The sequence below is a fragment of the Vulpes vulpes genome, chromosome 10 (genome assembly GCF_048418805.1).
Source record: "Vulpes vulpes isolate BD-2025 chromosome 10, VulVul3, whole genome shotgun sequence".
NCBI lineage: Eukaryota > Metazoa > Chordata > Mammalia > Carnivora > Canidae > Vulpes > Vulpes vulpes.
Genome location: NC_132789.1, coordinates 68,183,806 through 68,199,342, shown reverse-complemented (window position 1 = coordinate 68,199,342; position 15,537 = coordinate 68,183,806).

Below are 15,537 nucleotides of genomic sequence, written 5' to 3'. Positions count from 1 at the left end.
ATTAATCAAATTACCCTGAGTTGGCTTTTGTAATAAATTATTAACATAAATTAGCAAATTTGTGGATATACTGACTGAACTTTTAAGTGATTATGAATACCATATTTTCCCATTAGTAGAAATTATTAGTAAATTATTGAGTCTGTGTAAGTACCACATTTATGGCAGGAGAGATGTTTTCCATTTAATCAAGTTAGATTTTATATATGTATTATTATTATTACTATTATTATTATTATCATTAGGGTTAAATTTTGAATTACGTTCCCTTTGTAAAATCAGCTGAATAAGAAAGGAGAGTTTCTGTTCATCTTTGCTCATTGAGATTCTTCCTTCCCTGTGTGTTGGAGAATTGTCCTATTGCAGCTGCCTTCTTCCTTCCAACCTCTGCCCCTGCTCAGACTCTGTTGCCCGAATCCTTTATCAACCTTCATGTTTTCAAATTATGATGTTGTGCTCATTCATAGACCGAAAAGGGGGATAGTTTTATTACCATAATTAGTTATAAACTAAAAATAATCCTTGAAACATTCTTGAAAAAAATATCGTTTAAATAAACATTATAATAATAAAGAGTGTTTCATGCAGGAAGGGAAGTTGTCACTGTATTTCTGTACTTCTCTCATCAGTACATGTCAAAAAGGAAATTGTCTTTATCTTCCTAATGTAATTTCCTTTTCAGCAGACTGATAATTTTGTCCCTTAAACTCAATTGGGAGTTTACGTTTATGCTTTTTGTCTTAACTACTTTAACATTTTCACTTTCTGTTAGAAAAACACTTCAGCCTGTAGAAGTCATACTAAATGTAGGCATATGTAATCTGTATTCTCTGAATTCAGAGTATCCTTATTTGAACTACAGGACATTCCAAACTGGAAATTAAAGTAAGAAATGTTGCATATGGGCTTATACAGTATCGGTCTTTGGCACAGCTTTCTTGACACTATATCCTAGGAAGACTGGTTCCAGAACCAGCGCCCCAAGTCCGGGTATGGGTTCGATGCAGGAAGGACCCCGAGAATCTCTTGATTTAAGTCGGATTGATGTGAAGAGCCCCGTGTACTACTGCTGCCATTTTACATGCGGGGAAACAGGCTTGCGGAGTTTAAGTAGCTTGCTCCGGGTCACACGGCGAGCTGGGGATTCGCTCTTAAGGCAGGCCTCTCGAGCCCCGGCTGGGAGCTCCTGGTCTTTTCTGCAGTCCTAGCACCTTGCTAACCTGAGTCAGGCCCCTATACCTAAAAATCTATGCTTAAATTTCAGTCTATGTACTTTTCTCATATCAAATGCTTCAGAGATCATCTGAAGAATCTCCCGGAGGAGCTCAGGCAGATGCAGGGTCCCCAACTAAGTTAGGTAACCCACACTTTCCTTAGTCAGACTTCCTGTAACTGAGGTGGCCAAGTTCAACGCAGCAGAAGGGGGTTTTTCCTAGCGTACTCTGACTAGAGAATTTTGTGGTTCATTACTTCCAAGATAGGTATGTTTATTCTAAGTTCCATCGATAACCTACGAATTTAACTGGTCACTGCTTTTATTGCCTAAATAATTTGGAATGAAAATAAATTTATCACATTGAGGCTATGGCCTGCGTGTTGCTTGAAATTTGTGAAAGAATAAGACCTACCTAGTTTTGCACTTTTTGAAAAATTGGTCCTTTGGAAATGTGCAAGTGTTTCAAGTAAAAACTGCAGCCGATACTTCAGTACTGTTTTAGTTCCACTTCACATCGATGTTTAAGGTTTGTGAAGAGTCCGCTGGCCTCCCCTATATGGTCTAAGAATGAGATGCCCGCTGATTTATATAATCTCTAAGGTAACATTTATCTTAAGGTAAGAGATACTAAAGCAGTCTTTCTGTAAGGCCACTTTTGAGATCATAAATATTTAGTCTAAGTCATACCTTCACGAATCGCTTGAGAATGAGCGTAAAAAAGTAAGAATGAGACCTTAGGGAGACCCGCGGTATCTGAGGTTAACAATTCAAATAAGGATGCTTCTAATTTATCTAGTATTAGAAATCTTCTGACCATAGTCTGCTCTTTTCATTTAGCTTCAAACCCTCTGAGGAGGGGGAGTGTGTCTGTTAATCTTTCGCTTTCTCGCTGCTGTAGCCTCAGGCTGGTGTAGTTCTCGACATCTCAAGTGTGATGGGGAGGAGGCCGGCGGCACGCGAACAAGTGCAGCCACACCACGTTTCTGGATTCGGGGGCTCCTTCGAACGCTGCCCCACTACCGGTCCTTTGACCTGCCCCCAAAATTACCTAACTGCCAGCTGCTTTCCTGCTTTTTATCTCCCGTCTCCTGTTCTCCATTTCTTCAGTCAACAAATACTGGGAACCCGGCCTGGGGAATTCCTACTGTCCTGGACGCGGGAGAACGAAGCGAGGTCCTTCGTCTCAGGGAGTTCATGTTCTCGTAGGATAAAGACCAAGGCCACCTGGTGTAGGGGACGATGCTGTGTCAGTGTGGTCAGGGAGGTTCTGTTAGAGAAGGTGACGTGGCAGCAGAGACCTGAAAGCAGTGCAGGAGCCAGCTGCTTGCTTGTCTGGAAGAGCCTTCCAGAGAGAGGTTCCAGTAAATCCTGCTTATTAGCAAGTTTGAGGGACACGAGGAGGCCATGAGCTGCAGGACCGTGAACCCGCGGGAGAGTGGAAGGAGACCAGCTTAGAGACCTCCTGGGAGACCTTGCCCAATTCTGGCTTTTATGCTGAGTGAAACGGGAAGCCACTGGAGGACCTGAGCAGGGCAACAACATAATCTGACCTCTGAAGGGATCATTGGCTGCTCCGGGGGGAGAGAGATTGGAAGTTAGGAAACCAGTTAGGAAGATAACCTTTTCAGACTCATTTTGTTCCAATTTAGTTTTTTCTTTTTTTTTTTTTTTTTTTTGGTAGCCCTTTTCTAAGGAGCCTATGGACCCCTTCATCCATTTAGCTTTATGCTTGTATGTCCTGCTCTGAGATGACACAAGACTAGCGTCATTTCCACAGTCAACCTGAGGAACCCGCCTACTCTGATTTGCTTTAGGCTCTATGCAGTTTCCCGCGTGGATCAGTCACCTCTGCTTTTTGCTCTGTCACTCAGCAACATGGTCACAGATAAAAGATGCCCATTTCTCAGCTGTTCGGTCTCCAGGATTATCGCTGGCTCTTTTAAAAGCTCTTTACACCTCCCAACTTCTTCATATTAATAGGCAGGATTGCTAGTCTCTCGATTTCCTCCATCCCCCTCCAGTCTTTGGCCTCCTACCCTTCACTGATTCCATCCTCCCCAAAGCACTCGAGCTGGCTCCCTCACGCCTGCTCTGTCGCTGATGGCTTTGCCTCCTTGACGTTTCACTACCTGGGGACCTAAATCTGAATCACCTTTGACCTCCTACCTGTCCTCTGTTTCAGAGTGTGCTCACAACCTACTGGTGACCAAACTTCACATGATTTCCTGACTTTCCTCGCTTTCAAGGCTGCTGACCTGGCAGGTGTCATCATGAGGCTGGCCCGCCTTGCCCTTGCAGAGGCAGCACTGTGAGCCTTGCGGACACTGGCCTCAGGCTCCTGGCCCGCCCGCTGTGTCCATTTTACTCCCATTAGGAACACGATGCACTTTCCTCCCTTCTGCATTCCCCACCAGGCTTTCTGGCCAGTGTGGATGGTAGGCCTACCCCAGAGCAGGCCTACCCCAGGCCTACCCCAAACCAACCTTTAGTTGGTCTCTCCTGCTCTTCAGGGTCATTCTTAATTGCATTTGCTCTAGACCTTTGCATCTTTCTCAGAACCAGGGGATGGTTTGTCTGACTAGAACACTCCTTTCCCATCCTGCCTCTCACGGTCAATCAGTCCTGTGTTTTTCTCACATATTTTATAGCAGCTACTTGCCTCTCCTGGTGCTTTTGTTACTAGTTTTGGGTCCCAAAGTGAGTTTACTTACGTCTATCTATTTTTAACTATTGTCATAGCCCCTATTTGACTAATAATTATATCATCTAGTTTATTCTCAATCCTCCTCTGCTTAATGTTGCCCAAGACCATGAGTCGCTTTCCTTCCCCTTTATGGAAGCCACTATTTCACAACAAAACTGAAAGACAAGACATAAGCAGGACAGTCTACCAACCACCTTTTTGCCTTATTTTGCACTTTATACTACATATTAATATATAGCTTCATGTACATTTAATTTAGTCCTTCAGCCAATTAGGGATCCCTAATTAAGTCTTCACCTGGGGTGCTTGACAGGCTGTCAGTAGAGTGACTCTTGATCTCACGGTTGTGAGTTCAAGCCCCACGTTGGGTGTAGAGTCTACTTTAAAACAATTTTTTTTTAAATGTTCTTCACTCTACATACAAATAACCATCAGATCGAGAAGTAGATGATGTCTTGTTGAATTGTGGCCTACCACCTTTCCTATTCTGCTATAAATAATTCTTCCTTGGTTCCAGGTGCTCTTTTTGATGGTCTTTATTTTCACTCTTACTATCCTAGTCTATTCCCTCTTTTCCTCAGACACATTGTATACACTTAGGTTTCTCCGTGGTTCTCTCTGCATCCCTCCCACCTCTCCCATCGCCAGTCTATCCAACACGTAACCCAAACCTTCCTAAATCACCACTTGCCTACATCATCCCTTCCTTCAAGAAAAGTTGATGAACTTTGGAATGGCTCTTTATTGCTCCTGAACGACTCCTCAGTCTTAGATAGTTGTCACCTGCCCCCCCCCCTCTGCTCCTACATGTGTTCTCTATTCTTCCCTGTCCTGTAAATCCCCCCTTGAAGCTCCTCTTATCCCTAGCGCCTCTTGCACTTTCTACCCCTGCACAGCGCCTGCACCGCGCAGCCTCCCTCAACACAACCCACAGCAGAAGGGGGAAATGATAAAAGTGCTATTTTCAGGGGAAGATCACCCCCAGGACCCCAGAGCTGAGGCTCAAACAGTGGGTCTCTCTTCAGGTAGAGGCAGCCTTAGGTCCAAAAGCATTTGCCTGTGAGTCAGCAGACCTGGGCTCGGGTCCCAACTGTGCCTCGTACCAGTTCTTGTTACTTTGGAATTTCGTTTTCCTCAACAGAGTTGTATTACAATTCCTGCCTAGCTTTGGATGTTCAGGCGAACTTGGAAACGGAAAAGCACTTTAACCATTACAAAGGGCGATGCTAGATGGTACTTTTCACTCAATAGCAACAGAAACAGTCCCGTGAAGACCTGTTCCTGCCTTCCCCAATAAGTTGGTTTAAATAGACAGTTTCCTGGTCGAAAGGACCCTTAAGCCCCAGCTGGTTTGTAAACACCCAAGGCTTTATGAAGATTGCCCTGGAGATTCGTCTCATAGAAGCGTTTGCTTCTGTTTCCTCTTTTCCCTGCGTTTTTAGTCTACAGAAACATTTTCCCCTTTAAAAAGAAGCAGCTTGCTTGCCTCTTGCATATCCAGGAGGTGGAGACCAGGGGAGTGTGCTAGTGACCCAGTCACTCAGGCTTTTTAAACTAATTCAGCTGAACACCACCAGGTGCTCTGAGGGTGTAGGACTATCACCTAGTTTTAACCGCTTTCTTTTGTTCCTGGTCGTAACGATGTCCCTGTACTGGACCATGGGATAAATGCTTATTCCCCAAACTGCTGCACAGGGGCGTCCCCGGAGGCGATTTAAAAAACACCGGTACCTGACTCTACCCTCCAGGCAGTATGGACAAGAATGTGGCCTGGCTATAGGGAATTTTTTTTTTAATCTTCCCAGATGATTCTAATATGCAGCCAAAGTTGGGGAACTACTGGTTAAGCAGAGGGAAGCATTGAGAATTACAATGCTAAAATGCAAGCAGTTAATGAAAAACATAATAATAGTGTAAATCGGCCCGTTAAGATGATGTTCAGTACCAGCGTCTATTTACTTGGTCTTAAAACATCAGGTTGTTTCTAATACTTTAAACTCAACATTAAGAAGAGGGTATATAGGCTATATTCATTCAATTTAGTTTTTTAAATTTACTTTAAAAACCTGAAATAGTTTTTTTTTGAAATGTGCTTACTAATAAGCTAAAATTTCTTTATCTCATTATTTGAAAAACAAATTAGAACATTCTAAAATAAGCTAGTTGGTTTTGTGAAAGCAAAATAAAAGGATTTCACATATTAGGTCACACTGCTTACCTGTTTTTGAGATTTCTAGTCTATATTGGTAGATACAGTCTCAAAATCAAGCAATATGTCATTTTAAGATGTATTTCTAGTGCATTATGCTTTTTTCTTACATAGTTGAAAATAAACAGCATGTATCATAGGCAAATGTCATTTATGATGAATATTAAATTATAATACAACATTTAGTATTATTTTTGAAGATTTTACATAAAATCACCTTATATCTCAAAAAATACTAATTTTTCTGCTTCTAAGAACAATTTCTAAGTTAAATTAGTCAAAAAAGGTGGCCTCCATCCATCCATCCATTTAGTTAATCCCTAAAAGATCCCGTAACATTACCCAACTGGTGGTCTGTTCCTATGCTTGAATATTCCCAGCATTAGTTACAGTGCATACACCAATATTTATTGAGCCCCTCTTCTGGGTCACTCACTTTATTACCTCAGTAAATCATTACAACCCTATCCCCTGCTTTTATTAAAAAAGGGGTTAAGGAACTTGCCAATGGCCACACAGCTACCTAGCATCACGTGGGTTTTGAATCCAGACTTGCTCAGCAACCAGGCACAGACCAGTGCATCAGACTGGTAAGCCTCTTGAGCATGGTCCAGTCACTTGAAGTGTCCAGGAACTGAGATCCTATCAAACCAGTTCTTTATGGAGCTTTCCAGATGCCTAAAGGGAGCTTGCATGTCCCCAAGCCTCCAAGCTCCCTGGCCAGGCTTTTCCACCCCTAGCCATCTCCAGCGTGCAGCAGTGTTCTTCACAGTAGGGTGACCGTCTGTGCACCCCAGGCTCCCAGGGCCGGTCTGCCGGTGAGCCTGCCACCCCGCTGTCAGTAGTAAGAGCTCCCCCTTTCACTCAGAAGTGGTCCAGCTTGAATGATAAGAACATTATCTAGTTTCAAGTTGCATCATCACTCTTGGTGCTTTCCCTCTAATGGGCTTACGTGTCTGTGTCTGCAGCGTGGCAGCTGTTGTTTAGAAATTGTCTTCTTTGGGATTCTACTGCTGTGACAAGTGGGATACTGAGAAAGGATGCAGAGCGCACCCTTCGTCGTCTCTAAATAGATCACGGAGGGACTCCGAAGTATATCCTGCCAACAGGATGGCTCTCAAAGTTCAGTTTGTAGATCTCCGAGTCTCTAGTCTCTAGCTGAGCAGGCCACCGTTAGACACTGTGCAGTTCTTGAGACTAAACTATCCGGGGAGCCTACCTTCTTGCCACCCAGGAGGCCGAGGGTGTCACTTGGGACCTAGCTGCTGATTCATGGGTAGTTGCTTAAATATTGTAAAAATTCACATAGCTGATCTGAGTGCCTGCTTAAAATTCAAAGAAGCTCTGTGTATTTTTAAAAATACATGTATATTGGGGGATCCCTGGGTGGCTCAGTGGTTTAGCGCCTGCGTTCAGCCCAGGGCGTGATCCTGGAGTCCCGGGATTGAGTCCTGCATGGGGCTCCCCGCATGAAGCCTGCTTCTCCCTGTGTCTCTGCCTCTCTCTCTGTCTCTCATGAATAAATAAATCTTTAAATTAAAAAAAAAAAAATACATGTATACCAGACACATGATGAATCAGAGTCCCCTTGGAGGACAGCATCTAATAAAGTGATGGACATTGTAGGCCATCAATTGATCCTAAACAAATAATTAAATCCTGTTGTTGTTTTTTTAATTCCCTACATGATTTTAATAGCAATTCAAGCATTTAACAATAGAAGCTTCTTTGTATATAAAATAGCATATCTTCCAATAGTCAATCATTAAAAATGTTTTAAAAAACAGTTTAAAAATCCTATACACTTCATGTAGCTGCCTTTTTTTTTTTCATCCAGCGTGTTCTCGTAAACGTTTCCCTGTCACCATTTTAGACTCAGTTCTGTAGGAAAACTAAGTTGTGTGAGTAGGACATGCTATCTGGTCTCTCCGAGCATTACTTCACTCTGTAAAACTGTGACAATAATAGCTGTCCCTCAGGGTTCTAGTGACAATCAAGTGAGATGAAAAGTCAAAGTCCTGGACACAGAGCACCGCGTGTACAGAGAATTTGGTAAATACTCTGGGTTATGATAGTAAGAACTTTGATTAAAGTGGTGTTATTAGCAAATTCTGTAGCATGGGCTGATTGATCCCAGGGCACTGAGGAAGGCGAAGTAGGTCAGTGGCCTGGCAGCCCTGGTCCACCCATCCAGGTCACCCAGGTGCTTGCACCAGCAGTGACGGCCCCCTGGGGGGGAGGGGGCGTGTAATGTTTTTAATCGATTACCTGCCTGACCATTAAATTTCACTAAAAGCACCCAAACTGTTGGCATCGGGCAACAGTAGACCCTGCGTCCCATATAACAGTTTGCTGCTTTACCCGCCCACTCTAGTTTGCCAGTCCCGCCCATCCCTATGGTGATGGAGTTGCATATCCCCCAGAAACGCAGGACTTCCGCTTCCAAGGGGATTGAGCAGCTCTTGAAGGATATGTTAGCTGGTAACCCACAGGACCGGCCTGATGCCCTTGCACTTGAAACCAGAATGGACCAGGTCACATGTGCTGCTTAAAATTCAGGGCAAAGCATCTTGAGTGTTTTTCAACTAGGGGAGTGTACTCTTTTTGTTCTGCGTGCCCACTTCCTGGACTGGATTCTTCATCTCGGGGCCCCACGGTGAGCCCTGTGGAGCTTGGGGGTGGTGGTGCAGGGTTGAAGACCACAAAGTGCTTGTTATGAGAGACCCAGACAAGTCTTGAGATCTGTGGGGTGGAGTAAGAGCTGGAAAGTCTAGAGAAGTTTTCTGAGTGGACATGGAGCATTTGAGCAGAGTTTCAAGTGTTGTAGAAATACTTCCTCTCATCAATTATTCAATGTTTTCTGGAGAAAATGTGAAAAAAGAAAAAAAAAAACCACCACTGCCATTTACCGGCATTGGTGACCCCTTTACCACTGTTTCTCTTATGGCAAAACTAAGAAGAAAGTGGAATATTTTTATTGCTTATTGAGTATGAAAGATTGAAAGCTTGATGATACCAGGCTCCAGGCTCAAGAAAAACTCTTCTCACTCTGGTCTTTTTCACTCCCCTCCCCCCCGCCTTGCCCCAGAGGCATTTGTGTGGAACCGGTGGCCCCTCTAAAATCCTAGGGCCCTGAGGCACCAGCATGTTGGGCCAGACGGTCGGGTCGGATCTTTCCTTCGGGTCTAGATGAGTGAGCGAAGACCTCGGGAGACTGAGACTGGCCCAGGGCTCTGGCCACAAACAAAGTTGAGGCTGAATCTAACTGTAACGTGTTCTCTGTCTGCAGTACTGGGCTTGCAGGCGTTTCATCATGTCTTTTTCATAATGTAAATACAGGAGATTAGCGTGAACTAGTCACCTTTAGAGCAAACAAACCATCCATCTCTCTTCCCACGTGTTCACGGCTTTCGAAATGCGGGTTTTTAGCCTCTCCCGAGAAATTCGAGAAACTTCGAAGCTTCAGTGGCGGATCTAAGGAGACCGCTTGAAAGGTACCGTGTGTCGGGCCCCGGTTTCCCTGTTTCAGGGGCCGGAGCACGTGCCTTGGACTCGGGGCGCCTCGAGGCCGCGAAGACGGGCAGCCTGTGGTCCCCTGTGGGGCAAGGCCCCGGGATAAGAGACCCGCACGTGGACGTGTGACTTATTTACCTGTTAATTTCGAGCTTCTCCAAAACGTGACCTCACACAAATAGCAAACGGCGGGATGGAATGAATCCCTTTGTTTTCCCGCGCTGTTCTGCTCCTCCCCCCCGGTGTCTGGGAAGGGAGCCCGTGCAGGGCAGGCGGCGGGGGGCGGAGGCCACGGGAACGCCGGGGGGGGGGGGGGGGCGGGGGGGGGGGGGGCTCTGCTGACCCGGGGGCGGACGGGCGGGCGGACGGGGGGGGCGGGGGCGCCTCCGCGTTTGGGGGCGAACGAGCAGGGACAGGAGGAGGACCGCGTTTAGGCTCTTCCCTCGGGAACAGGACCTGGTACCGCCGGGTTGGAAACAGCCGCGTCGGGGAGGTTCGGGATTAGATTTGCCGTGAGACCTTCCCCGAAGAAATAGCCTGGCTTCGCCTTTCATTTTACTTTTCCTCATTTGTCCGTGAGAGACGCGGAGGGGCGCCGAGGCCCAGGCAGAGCCCGACGCGGCCCCGGGCCCCCGACCTGGGTCGCGCCGCGCCGAGGCCGCCCAGGGGCCCCTCTGTCGTCTTTACTTGCGGTGGAGCGCGCCCCGCCGTCGCTGCAGGGAGGGGAGGCGGCCGGGACGCGGAGACTGTCCTAATCCCGCCAGCCACACTTGACGCAGGAGCCGTCCCCGCGGAAGCAGGCCCGGGGCGCGGCCCCGCGATGCCAGGCGCCCGGCGAGCTGCGGGGGGGGGGGGGGGGGGGGACCCGGGAAAGGGGCCGGGGCGTGGCCAAAGGGCGCCCCGGGGGCGCGGAGTCGGCAGGGGGGCCCAGGCCTTCTCTCCTGTGCGCGCTGCGGCCGAGGCACCGAGGGGGGACGGAGCGGGAGTGGGGGGGTCCTCGGTCGGACTGGGGGGCCCTGGGGGGGCGGCTCGGGGTCCCGAGGGGGCGGTGCGGAAGCCCCGAGCCGGCGGCGGCGGGGGAGCAGGGCCTGCAGCACGCGGCGGCCAGCACGCGTCCACCTCGGGTCACCCCGGGGCTGCGCCACGGCCGCACGGGCCGCCGCCTCGTGCCGGGGCTCTGCTGGGCGGCTGCAGGGGAACACGCGCGCACGCGCACACACACGCGCACACACGCATGCGCACACGCGTGCACGCACAGGCACGCGCACAGGCACACGCGCGCGCACAAACGCGTGCAAATGCACACGCGCGCACGCACGTGCACACACAGACGCGTGCACGCATACACACCCTCCCACGCTCGCTCACACGCAAACACGCACACACACGCACCCGTGCACACACAGGCAAGCGCACTCGGACAGCCGTGCACACACACACCCGCGCGTGCGCACACCTAGACGCACACGCACACACACGCACGCAGGCACACACCCGCTTTCTGGAGGACACAGGCCTCAGGGTGCTAATGCGCGGAGGGCGGTGGCCTCAGGCGGGCCTGCGGGCGGGAGGGCCGGGAAGTCGGGGTTAAGGAGCGAGGAGCGAGGAGCAGCGGAGCCGGGGGGGGGGGGGGGGGGGGGGGGGGGGGAACACGAGCCCCAGAGAGAGCCAGGCTCCCCCCCCCCGCGCCACGAGGTCCAGGCCGCCCCGAAGGCCAGGCTACCCCCCCCCGGGGCCAGGCTCCCCAGGAAGCCTCAGGCCACCCCGAGGGCCAGCCCCGCACGCAGGCCAGCCTGCTGGGGCCAGCGAGCCGGCGACCGCCGTGTCCCCGCGGGGTGCAAGCTCACCCCCCAGCGCCGTGCTCCCGTCGCCGCCCTTGGAGGGGCTCGGAATGAGCGAGGGCCTCCCGAGACGGCCCCCGGGGGCGCCGCCCCAAGCACGAGGTCCTCCGGGTGCGGGACTGCGCGCCCGGTACACGGGGAAGGCGTTCACACGACGCGAACCGGAGGCTGCGTTATGTCCCAAACGGACAGTGAAACTCTGGCTTCGAAATGCGGCTTCCGGTGGGTCCTGTTCTCCTACAGCCTCTCCTCTGGGGCGCGGGGGCGCGGGGGCGCAGCGCCTGAGCGCAGCCTTCAGCGGGGGCGTGACCCCGGGTCCCGGGATCGAGTCCCCCACGGGGCCCCCCGCAGGGAGCCTGCTTCTCCCTCTGCCTGTGTCTCTGCCTCTCGTGAATAAATAAATAAAATCTTGAAAAAAAATAAAAATAAATAAACCTCTCCCCTAAGAATCTTGATTATACCATGAATTTGCTAAACCCACCTCCCTTTTGCTCCCACCTAAAGCAAAATAAACCTTGGGTCGGAATAATAAATACTGTACAATTTTATGGAAAAAAAATTAATTGGGGAGAGGATCCCTGGGTGGCTCAGCGGTTTAGCACCTGCCTTGGGCCCAGGGCGTGATCCCAGAGACCCGGAATCGAGTCCGGCATCGGGCTCCCTGCAGGGAGCCTGCTCCTCCCTCTGCCTGTGTCTCTGCCTCTCTCTCTGTGTCTCTCATGAATAAATGAATAAAATCTTTAAAAAAAGGGGGGGGGGGAGTGGAGGTTACAAAATCTAGAATGTCCCTTCTACTCTTTAGTGAATAATCTACCTAGTAAATATTGCCTCGTGGTCTGACTTGGTGACAGGAAACACAAGAAAGCTTAAAGATAAACATCTGTAAAGTCATTTCTCCACTGCCACCTCGACAACTTCATGCCGAGATCTAACATCAATCCAAAAAATAAATTTTCTGTCTTATGCCAACATAACTGGATCCATGAAGTTCGAATTATCAGGAGACTAAACCTGTTGCATGATTTCTTTTACCCAAGCGTTTGGACTATACAGTGCGCTGTACGGCATGCTCAGTTTTACAGAACGTGGAGGCAGCGTCTAATTTACTATTTTCTATTCAGGCTATTTACTTTGTAGTCCAACATTCTTCAAAAACGTTTTAGGGGCAGCCTCGGTGGCGCTGCGGTTTAGCGCCACCTGCCCCCCCCCCCATGGTGTGATCCTGGAGACCTGAGATCGAGTCTCACAGCGGGCTCCCTGCATGGAGCCTGCTTCTCCCTCTGCCTGTCTCTCTCTCTCTCTCTCTCTCTCTCTCTCTCTCTCTGTGTCTCTATGAATAAATAAAAAATCTTTAAAAATAAATCTTTTAAAAAAACATTTTAGTTTCCGCCCCACCCCAACCCCCACATTTTCCATCTATGGCTGTCAGTTCCTATTTAGAAAGGTTAATTGACACTTGGAGTCTCCAAGCCTCTTATACAGAAGCAGCTTTTTCTGGCCTTGATAGTTTTCTTTGAATTTACTGCCAGGTCTGATTCCACATGTAAATATTTGCCTGCATTGGGTAAAAAAAAAAAAAAAAAAAAAATTTGCACAAAAGTCGGGGAAGGGAGGTTACCATAGCGTAATTCATGACATGAGAAAACTGACTTTCATTTCTACCCACTTCTTTTTGCTAGTTTCTCGGTCGTCATCAAATCTGCCGAGGTTTTCCTTACTGCTTTTCATTAAACTTCTAGCCTCCTTTGGAACTGCTGAATCAACCAGGAAATACGCGGTGCATGAACAGGAGCCCACACTGTTTTAATTAACTTCCCTTAATGGCACAGAGGAGGTTGGGTCAAGTGGAGCTCTTGGCCACCACCCCTAACTCCTGAAAAGTGAGCATCTTCTTAGGAGAGCCGGCTCTGAGCTGGGGGCTGCTGACACGGTCTTTTCTCACTTCTGCGAGAAGCGAAGCCTGCCTGGGAACGTAGTGGAAATAACCCACCGCAGAAGAAGGCCGCAGAGAAGCCCAGAACCTTGCTGTGAATGTTGGCTTCTTGCTACAGCCTCCTGCTGGGAAGGAAGAAACCTTGTCTCTTTCCACCACCTCACTTCCTCTTTCCACCCAGAGGTCACCCACCTCGTGGAGACGGGAGGAAGGGAGCTGGGAGGAAGGGAGCTGGCGAGCCGGGCCCTGTGCTCCCTGGTCGGTTTCCACACTGCCCAACAGGCATATCATGTGAGCCACTTTGGTATATTCAGATTTTCTAGTAGCTACATCAAAAAGAAGTAAGAAGAAACAGATGAAACTCATTTTAATAATCTTTTATCCCAACATATCCAAAATATCATCATTTCAACGTGAAATCAATAGCAAATTTATTAACAAGATATTTGACCATAGTTTAAACTAAGTCTTTGGGGCACCTGGCTGGCTCACGGTTGAGCATCTGCCTTCGGCTCAGGTGTGGTCCCAGGATCCTGGGTTCAAGTCCTGCATGCGTCTCCCTCTGCCTGTGTCTCTGCCTCTCTGTCTCTCTCTCTGTGTCTCTCACGAATAAATAAATAAAATCTTTTTTTAAAAAATTCACCCTCCTATAAACTAAGTCTTCAAAATGTGTTGTTTATTTTACACCTGGAGCCTATCTCAATTCAGACATTAACTTTCTATTGGAAATAGATGTTCAGTTAACTACATTTCGTAAAATTAACAGCTGAAGAGAGACTTACAAGCTGTTTCGAGTATACTAGAGATTGTTTGCCAATAACTAGCCAAGCATCAATGTTCAAAAGTTAATTGACATTAAATAAAAATTTTCCTTCCACTCCCCAGGTGTGCTAGGCCTCACATCAAGGCCTCGACAGCTACATGTTGCTGGTGACTAGCATCTTGAGAGCGCCCCAGTTATAACCTTGATGACAGCATCAGCGTCACCTGAGATTTTATTAGCCATGCAGAATCTCAGGCCTCACCCCAGACCTACCAAATCAGAATCTGCAATTTTAACAAGATCCCCAGGTAATTTGCACACACAATATAGTCTGGAAAGCACTGATCTATTTATCGCGACCAAGAAGCTTGGCATTGTTGCCTCCGTGTCACGGGTGGATATACTGAAGCTCTGAGAGGTTATGTAGCGTGCCTCAAATCACAAAACGAATAAACGCAGGAGCTGAAATTCAAACTCAAACCCTGTCCATTTTTAAGCCTGCGCTCTTTCTACTATTTATCACCCAAAACATAGATTATGTACTTGTAGTGGTGTGCAAGTTAATTTTATTTTTATTTATTTATATTTTTTGAGTGGCCTGGCAGCTGCATCTGCTAGTTTTGTTTTGTTTTTTAAATTATTTTTATTGGAGTTCAGTTTGCCAACATATAGCATAACACCCAGTGCTCATCCCATCAAGTGCCCCCCTCAGTGCCCATCACGCAGGCACCCCCACCCCCCGCCCACCTCCCCTTCCACCACCCCTGGTTCGGTTCCCAGAGTTAGGAGTCTCTCATGTTCTGTCTCCCTTTCTGGTATTTCCCACTCATTTTTTCTCCTTTCCCCTTTATTCCCTTTCACTATTTTTTATATTCCGCAAATGAATGAGACCATATAATGTTTGTCCTTCTCCGATTGACTTATTTCACTCAGCATAATACCCTCCAGTTCCATCCACATCGAAGCAAATGGTGCGTATTGGTTGTTTCTAATGGCTGAATGGAAGTTAATTTTAAATGGTGCCCAGAAAAACACTCAAATACCAAGTTTAAAGATTTGTCTGTTTACTACTCTCTTTTAATTTTTCTTTTTTAAAGGTTTTATTTATTTAGTCATGAGAGACACAGAGAGAGGCAGAGACACAGGCAGAGGGACAAGCAGGCTCCATGCGGGGAGCCTGACATGGGACTCGATCCCAGGTCTCCAGGATCATGCCCTGGACTGAAGGCGGCGCTAAACCGCTGAGCCACCCAGGCTGCCCTTAATTTTTCTAATAATGTCAAGTATGAAATCTCGATTGGTGCCCTTGTGGCCCTTGTGTGTTCAACACCCAACACCTGATGGAAGGGAGGGAGCCA